This window comes from Anser brachyrhynchus (genome assembly GCF_964034855.1).
Source record: "Anser brachyrhynchus genome assembly, chromosome: 2".
NCBI lineage: Eukaryota > Metazoa > Chordata > Aves > Anseriformes > Anatidae > Anser > Anser brachyrhynchus.
Window position 1 is genome coordinate 158111089 of NC_137695.1, and position 9131 is coordinate 158120219.

The window sequence follows — 9131 nt, forward strand, 5'->3', positions numbered from 1 at the left end:
TAAGCCACTTGTGTCACAACAACAACAACAACAACAACACATCCAAAATGAGCAAGCATCCATAGATCCATAGAAAATACGGGAGTTTGGGGCTGGAAATCTATGGGGAAAGTTTGTTTAGTAATAAAAACTGTGTCCTGTGTGGTATCCCCAGCCTAGCTCTCTATTGTTATCTATCTTCATTTTCTTATAATTCTATTCATCTAGTTATGAATTCTTTTTTTTTTTTTCCTGAGACATTTACCACCTCAGCAACTGTATTCTCCTGTGATCTCATGACAGTATTTTGCTTTTGTTTAAATCACTTCCACTACAGAAAGCAACCGTATACTCTACTCTCTCCAGTACAGCACAAGGAAGAGAGGAATTTCTTGCCATGCTTATTTGTTTAAACAAGTTACTTCTCATATTGCTTGTTGAGTGGGATAAGCAGACGCAGCCCTTGGGTATCACAAAGGTGATTTGCAGCAGAAAAGGTACACTATACTGTGTGAGGTCCTTAGCCTGCTCTGCTTCACTATGACAGGCTACAATATCGACCTTCAGAATAACACTCTTGTGCATCTGCTTCTCAAAAGCTAACCAAAATGAGGCTTAGATTCTTTATAAAAGGTTTATTGTTATTATTATTGCCTGCTGCAGCTTCCCCCCCGAGGGTTCCTTTATCATTCAACACAGGCAGCAGATTAATTCTCTCCTAAATGCAAAATCTGATGACATTTTTTTCCATAAATCTAGACACTATCTGGGGATTTACTCCAGGGCAGTAGCTCTCAGTTCTGACTTTACAAAGACTTACGTTCAGAAAGGTTTCCAGCAGGAACTGTCTCTGCTCCCCAAATCTTCCCATTGCTGGAAGGCAGTGCCAGTGAAATTCTGCGTATGACAGTTCCTCCACAGCTGGTTTTAGGGTGAGAAATGAGAACAGATGGAGCAGCTGTGGCAGAAACAATCTCCAGGGTGGAAAACTCATGTCTTCTTAGTGTGAGCTCATGAACTGAAGTTGGTATCTGTGGCAGAATTTTCTCTCCTATATGAGCAGAATCAAGCAGAGGACATTAAACATGCAGTTTTCCAAGAGAACTACTGAACTACCGACAAATAAATTGCAACTAGAGCAATGGATTCAGATGATGTATTAAATATCAGCTTTAGGTGGACACCTAGCATGCATAGTCTAAATGACTGTATGTATATATACAGATGTTCTTAATCAACATGAGGTTTCAGATTATTTTTACTGCATCCATCCCAACTCATGGAAACTGTAATGAAATAAATGGTTAATTGACCATGAACACTTTACTGGACAAAATTATCTTGTCTTCTGAAATGTTTTATTTGATAAACCAGAGATAACGGACAGGTTTCCAATAACTTTGATCTCTAAATATCATTGTTCAGAAGTTTGCATCCTCCTTTAAAAATTGGTTCAGCAAAGATGACAATCACAGGTGGGGAATATTGTGGTAATTGCCTGTTTCCATGTGAGGGGGGAAGATATTTGCAATATTGTGGTCTTCATCTAGGAACAGAGTGCCCAGGAAAAGGAACTAACCAGACTGTCAGTCCATAGAAGTCAACGAACCCAAGCATATTCTGAAAATTACATAGTTTACGGTGAGCTCTGCTAATTCTCCATCATAGTTTCATCCTACCTGATACAAAAGATACTTCACAGCTGTGTTGACCAAGGAGAGCAAAGCAGGGATCCTCGCCACTATACAGTAATTTCTATTATCTTTTTATTTCCTCTAGCAGACACTGATTTCTCACTCCTCTCTGTGTTACAAGTGCTGGAAGACCTGAAGAGTGACAGAGATGCAGCCAAGCAGCAAGAGAAGGCTGTTCTCTACTTGGACTGGAGTCCCATGGGTTGAGGCAGCCCTGGATTTGAAAGGCTGGGCTTCAATTTACTGTATGTGTCACTGTAAACAGAGTTAGGCTTGTAGTGAATAATTTCAGGAACATATTTCATCTGGGGAGGGTAAATTTCCTTTCACAGCCACAGTTGTTCAATATCCCAACGTCAGATAAAGCCTGACATAAATTATGCGTTTAAACTATTGGTACTACTAAAAAAACCTGAAGACAGAAACACCAAAAGAAAGATTTGAGGTGGAAGAAGACTTCTGGTTCTGGTCAGCAGCAAATGAGCATGTGGATGATAAGCCAAAGCGATGGGGAGTGAACATGGATGTTGGAGATCAGTTCCCAGAGGAGATTGTTCTTGGTTGCTTCAAGCGCTTACCACTCTTACAGCAAGAAAAACTGAACTGCTTGTGAAGCTGCTTTGGCACTTTTCTGGTTTTGCAACCAGGTAAATTTGTCATCAGGCATGATTGGTACTGACTTAGTATGTAAATTGTGATGGCTTAGGAGCTGCTTCCTGATGTACATGAGGAGCAGGGGGGGAATTCTTAGTGCTGAATAACCATCCCAAAAGCCCTGGATGTGAGAGGCTGTACAAAGGGTTAGGTGGATTATGCTGCATTGCAACTACCTCAGCCGTCAAAATTAATGTTCAGATGAGCCCTGACAGACCTGCATGCTACCCTGAAGCATAGCTGGTATGAAGATATCTTAAGTCAAATTAAGGGTCAAATAAAATCATTGCTATCAGAAATAAGAAAAAAAGTGGAGGGATTAAATCCACCAAAACCAAATAAAAAGGAAATACCTACAATTTTAAAGCAGTATTTAATTTTTTTTTCCTCTCACAAAAATAATGGATAAATATCTTCTTCTGGATGTGATTACTAGTTTTTGAATAGAAAAATTTAAGGAAGGTGATTAAGAAGAGGGATCTGGGGCCACAAAAAAGAAATAAAGTCAATCCCCCTAAATCAAAAACTTTTACTAGCAAAGAGCTAGAAGAAAAGATGCAGTAGAATGAACATTGCCTAGAATATCACTGAAGGCACAAGCAAAATGTCTGGGATATGCTCTTAAGTGGAAAGCAATTATCATTGATTTTATGTTTCAATTATCTCAGAATCATTTGCTCCTTTATGCCTTTAAAATAAATATATTAGGTGAAAGTCCTTTGGGATTTTATGCAACTTGAGATCAACTAATGTCTGTAACAAACCTTTTCCCTTCAGAACTGCTACCATGAGCAAAACTCAAAGACCTGAAGAGGAGAAAATTAGTTTTGTTAGAGGAACTGGTCAAAGACCATAACCCCTCACTTGTGAAAATAAGCAATTTGGAAATTAAATAAATTAATGGTATGTGGAAATTAAAGCAGTGATCCAGGTTCAAAATTAACCACCTTCTGCATATGCTGCAAATGACATTTCTTCAGACGTATTTAGAGGGGCTGGTAGAAAAGTACTGAGGCAGTGACTAAGAATAAAGGCAGCTTGCAGAAGTGTTAATGTCAGCACCTTATCTTGGTCATCCTGGTGATTTCTATTAGAGAGCCAAGTAAGCCAAACCTGTGGATGGTCCCATTCTTGGTTGCTGAAATCAAACTCTGTGCCCAACTCTTGTGCTGTGTGGCCTTGTTTGTTGAAGGGTGTAACCCATCCCTGTGAACTGTGCTTGATTAGGGTTTGTGATTCTCTCTTGAAAATGACCAAATGAGAAAAGAACACAAAACAAAGTCTCATGAATCATCACAGTATACATTCCTATTTTTTTATCAGTCAAGAATTTATGTCTTGTGACATCCTTCAAAAAGCTGTGAGTAGGGCTTTTAATCAAGTTCTAGGAAACCTTCAAGGTTTCTTTGTCATAATGTGTTTCTCTTTCTTGAATTAGGTGCTTTGTGGGGAAAAGGAGACAACGACTCTCTAAAATGTACTTTTCAAAACAGGTAAGGAATGACATCTTGTCCCTGACTAGGCAGAATCTTCTCTTGAGTTAAAAACTCACTCACGGTCAGCAGTGAAGCAATGAAACTGGTGAAGAGACTGGACAGCAAGAGTTATGAGGAGTGGCTGAGGGATTTGGGTTTGTTTAGTCAGAAGAGGAGGCTGAGGGGAGACCTCTTTGCTCCCTACAACTTCCTGAAAGGAGGTTGCAGCGAGGAGAGCATCAGTCTCTTTTCTCAGGTGACAAGTGATAGGATGTGAAGAAATTGTCTCAAGTTACACCAAAAGAGTCTTAGACTGGATATTAGGAAGAATTTCCTCATGGAGAGAGTGGTTAATCATTGGAATGGACTGCACTGGACTGCATAGGGAAATATTGGAGCCCTCATTCCCGGTAGTATTTAAGAAATGTATGGACATGGCACTAAGGAATCTGGTTTAGTGATGGGATTTGATCTGTCAGGTTGATGGCTGGACTTGATGGGAAGTCTGCTTTTTAAATTGTCTTCTACTCTGGCCTTCATACAGTAAGGTGCTTCATGATACTTCATCAAGTTCTTACAGTTAAGTATGTCTTAAAGGTAGTTGTGGTGAAACAAGCTTATGTTCATACACTATTGAAATGTATCTTTGACTATCCGTTCAGAAATGAAAATAAAACTTTCGTTTTACAGAGTGCAGAATGATTAATTATTGGGAGAAGGAGATTATTGGGTAGGGGAGGAGATCTGTTATAAATTATTAGTAATATGTATTAATATCGCTTTAAAATGTTGGGCTCCAAGGCATTTCCAGCTCCTATGTTTCTAAGAACCTAAAAAGGCAAAAACCTACTTTAAAAACAACAGCAGAAAAAAATATATATCTCTTTTTAGATTATTAATATTAGCAGGATAGAAAAATGTTTGGAGACATGGTTTGAAAAGCTATTTTATTACCTGCACTGCAATCCAATCCATGTACTTATTTATCGGGATTTGAAAGAAGCTGACAAATTCAAGGCAACATGCAACAACACTCCAATTAGCCTTGACAGCATTAATAACTATAATGTGCCACTTGTATCTGCTAAATGTTTCACCATCTTAGATTAAGTTAATTGAAATTAATCAGCAGCATAGTGAGAAAAACAAAAGCTGAGAGAAATTTTTAAAAGATATGATGGATTCATACACTCATAGCCTTTACCTAATGTTAGGGAACAAAACACACATCTACATATACATGGAGTGATCAAAAACAATTAAAAACCAGGAAAATGGTTTGTCATTTGTTTTATTAGGATATAGAGAGAAACATGGAGAAAATGTGCAAGCGGCTTCATTCTTTCCATGCAGTTTCCCCAAGGAACAGGCTGTAATTTCTACCCATCCTCCTGCATAAAGATAAATATCCAAGAAATAAAAAGTATTTTTGTCATCACTTAATTAATATCAACCCTGGATAGCAAAATATCTTGCTTTGTTTTCCAGACTTTTAATGAGCTGTACATTTTGAATAGGGATTAACTCTTCCATCTTTCTACTTGGCTGAAATCTGCCATATATACATGTCTTACGTTTCAATCAGATAGATCTCTTTTTCTGTCTTTCCACAGTAGGAATAGTTATAGTGGGGTTTAAAAGCTCTCTGTAGTTACCTGGGAATTTATGGTGTGGAACAGAAAGTCTAGTGGATCTGTAGGTGACTCTGAACTGACAGGAAGACAGATGCATAAGTAGAATCTACCATTCTCACCATCTTGTATTTTGGGGCTTGATGCTCTTCCGGAAACTTCATTCATTTGACTATTTTTTCTTAATCACCTCTAAAGGGAGAAGCCGCAAGACAGACACAAGTCATATGTTACTGACAGAAATCCTATTTTCAATGCTGAGAAAATGCCTCAGCACCTGGTAATTAAAGCTAGAGACAAGACTACTTTCTATTTTTATCTTAAACTCCTGTTGCTAGAACTCTTTCAGTCCCCTTGTCAAACATTTCAGTGACAAAGAACTGGAAAGGTCATTGTATCCATCCCTTTGCTATCAGAAGCAATTATATAATCCCAGGTGGGAACAGATCAAGTTCTACCTAAAAAATGTAAACTTTCTTTCCCAACACCGTTTTCTTCCCCTCATATATTACCTAAAAGCCTGAGTGACTTTGTTCCTTCTGAAATCCTTGCTGGCCTCCAGGTAAACCAAAAGCTACCCCAAGAACTGAGAGCCTGCTGAAGTGCTCATCTCTGCCACCCATATGGGGATGTAGTTGTTGTTCTACTTTGCATGTGGAAATTTCTAGACTTGGTAATTACATGGCTTCAACCAATGTTATCTAAGAAGCCAGAGCAAAACCTATGCAGTTGACGCTGGATCATTTAAACCTCTCTTAACCTGTTAAATCAATATTGGTCTAACCTAAAAATACCAGTCCAAAAAAGTCTAGTGGGTGACTCAGTGAAACAGACAAATTAGAATTGCAGTAACATTTTCATTTATCAGGCTTCTTCCTGATATTTCCCTTTCTTCTGCTTTCACTATTACTTATTTTAAAAAATACACATGAACTTTGCTACTGTCTGTTTTAAGCAAACACACTCATGCCAGCAGTGTGGGTGCTGAGGTCAGCAGAGAAACCTTTCAAAGCTGATGTAGTGAACTCTAATGAGACCATCAGCGGTAGCCTCATCCTCTCCTGCTCCTATACAGCGTGTTTAGTTGAACTTGACATGTATTATCAGTCTGTAATTCTTTTAGTCAAGGGATAATTTTCAACATTTAGAGGAATTAGTCTTCAGGAATCTGATGAGGATACAAAATTGAAACAGCATGTATTGAGCTCCATCATTCTTGTGGGTCCCTTCAAATTCAGGATATTCTATGATTCTACTGTTAAGCATGGGATGAAGGGCTATAAAGGCATGTGTGAGTGGAAGTGGATATTGTTTAATCAGGGTTGAGATATGGAGAGATATATACCAAATGTTTTTTTTTTGTTTTTTGTTTTTTTTTTTGGCCTCAAGAAACAGCAATTCTCTTTAACATGGAGTGATTTTAAGGTAAAGAGGGAGAGAAAAAAAATCAGTTTGCTTTTGAATAAGTCCTGCAAAAGGTTTTCTTGCAGCTTCACTCCTCAGCACACTTTTCCACAAATAGATTCAGATGTTGGGATATCACTTGTTTGTATCTGAAGAGCAATATGTTCTTGAGCTAAAAATGTAGCATTGAGCAGATGCTGACTTGAAGAGGCACATTCCTGAAAGCAGGAGAGTTGGATGCTGTCAACAATCAACAGACAAATGGAAACTAAAAAAAAAAAAAAAGAACAAAAAGAAAAGTCAGAAATTAGACATCACACATTTTTCATCACCGCCTTTTGACAGGGGATTGAGGAACAGGATGAATTAAACAGGTATTATTAACCCTACACACCAACTTATTTCTAATTTAGAGACGGACAAACTAAGTCACAAGTCAGTGTAACCACATACCTCACTGAGGGCATGGAGATGTTTATCTTCAGCTCCTTCCTCTGTGCAGATGTTCTACTGTGGGGCTTTTCTGCTCTGCAGAAGGCAACCTCTCCACTGAGCAACGTCCAGATTTATGGTGCCATGGGGGTTGCAAGCCTTTGATAGTTGCATGCCAAGAAGTCAGAGAAATGACACTGTGAGTCTAAAATTCAACCAGAGTACATCATAGAGACAGATATAGGAGAGAAGTGGAAAAGGAAAAGAAAAAAAAAAAAGAAAAAAAAAAGAAAAAAGAAAGAAAGAAAAAAAAAGAAAAAAAAAGAAAAAAGGAAAAAAAGGAAAAGAAAAAAGAAAAGAAAGATAAAAAGAAATAAAAATGTAAAAAAATGGAAAAAAAAAAAAAGATAGAGAGTGGGATTGCTCACGGTCTACCTGCTGGGTTTTCTTTTCATCCCTACCCCAATGGGATGACATTCTTTTGGAAAAAAAAAAAAAAAAAAAGACCTCTCTCCTCCGTTACTCAGTAAACTCTACAGAGACAGGTTCTCATTGCATGGCCACAGGGTATTGAGAACCAAGTGACATGAAAACAGCAAACTGAGCTGGATAGGGCACAAAAGCCACAATCTCCTGTGTGAGAGTTTGGAAAAGTTAGAACCATGGGGACCATAAGCAGCAAGTCTTGTATGCAGATGTCATAAAAGAATCTAGTCTAACAAAATTTTAACCTTACAGATACCTAAAGGACATCTTGAATCTGAAGATCTGCTGCTCTTTCTCTGTATATTTTTGCAAATTTTTCAGATGGTATAATTTCAGATTAAGATTTTTATCTGTGTGAAATTCACCTGTCATCTCACCTCCATGTGAGCTTCTGAAGAGATTTTCTTCCAGGCACTTGCCATTACTTATTTGCAAGATTAGATTTCCTCTTTTTTAGAAGGAGGTTTCTAAAAACATTTCTGTATTTTCTTATTTTCATGGTATAGTTTTTGACATTGCACCTTCAAGGACATGAAAATTTTTGTGGGTTTCAGTGATTTTGTTGTTGTTGTTTTAAATCTACCTTCACTGCACTTCTTCCATTCTTTATCTATGTCTTTGCAGGTGATTGAGTAGAGGAACACTGTTTAACCTGAAATTTGATTATTCATTGTATTTCATGACCATACTATCTTTTTATTATTATTTATTTGTTTGTTTGTTTGTTTGTTTATTTATTTATTTATAAGTAAATATGTCAATGCAGAGTAGTTTTGTCTTTCTTTATTGATGCTTTTTAATTACTTTGACATTGTTATTGTTCTGTGTCATTATGACATCCTGTAACACCACTAGAGAAATTTTATTTCATTTTCCTTTTTGAAAGGAGATAATTATATAATTTAAAACAATGTCCATTCTTACTTGAAACAAGAACCCTCTGTAATGACCAACTGTTTTTCTTAAGTTGTTGTTATAACTCCTGTCATTAGCTGTTAATATAATTCCAATATGTTGGATTTTGAATTCTTCTGCAAGAAAAGGTTAATTAGGTTTCAAAGCAAAGATGACATTTTCTACAAACTGGTAGGAAATAATTACCCATTTCTTTTGAATTCTTTGTCAAAAGCAAAAGCTCAAAGGAAAACAAACAAACAAACAACAACAAAAAAACAAACAAACTAACAAACAAAAAAAAAACATAATATTTTGGACAGTTTCAGGGAAAAAGAAAAAAGAATCTGTGGGATAAACAAGTAGAAGGAGAACACGTTCTGATCAGACAGTTATTTTTCCTGTATAAAAATCCTTTTGCTTTCATCAGTACTCACTCACTCAGGAATGTTTCAGTCTTCAGTGAGTATAGGTTGAACAGT

General features: G+C 37.1%; 1 long non-coding RNA gene across 1 annotated transcript; it reads left to right on the forward strand.

The window, feature by feature from the left end:
• The first annotated feature begins 1440 nt into the window (after window positions 1-1440).
• LOC308190030 lies at window positions 1441-4118 on the forward strand. The gene is made up of 2 exons (XR_013946788.1): window positions 1441-1620; window positions 1762-4118. It is a non-coding gene; the product is annotated as an uncharacterized lncRNA (long non-coding RNA).
• The last annotated feature ends 5013 nt before the right edge of the window (window positions 4119-9131 follow it).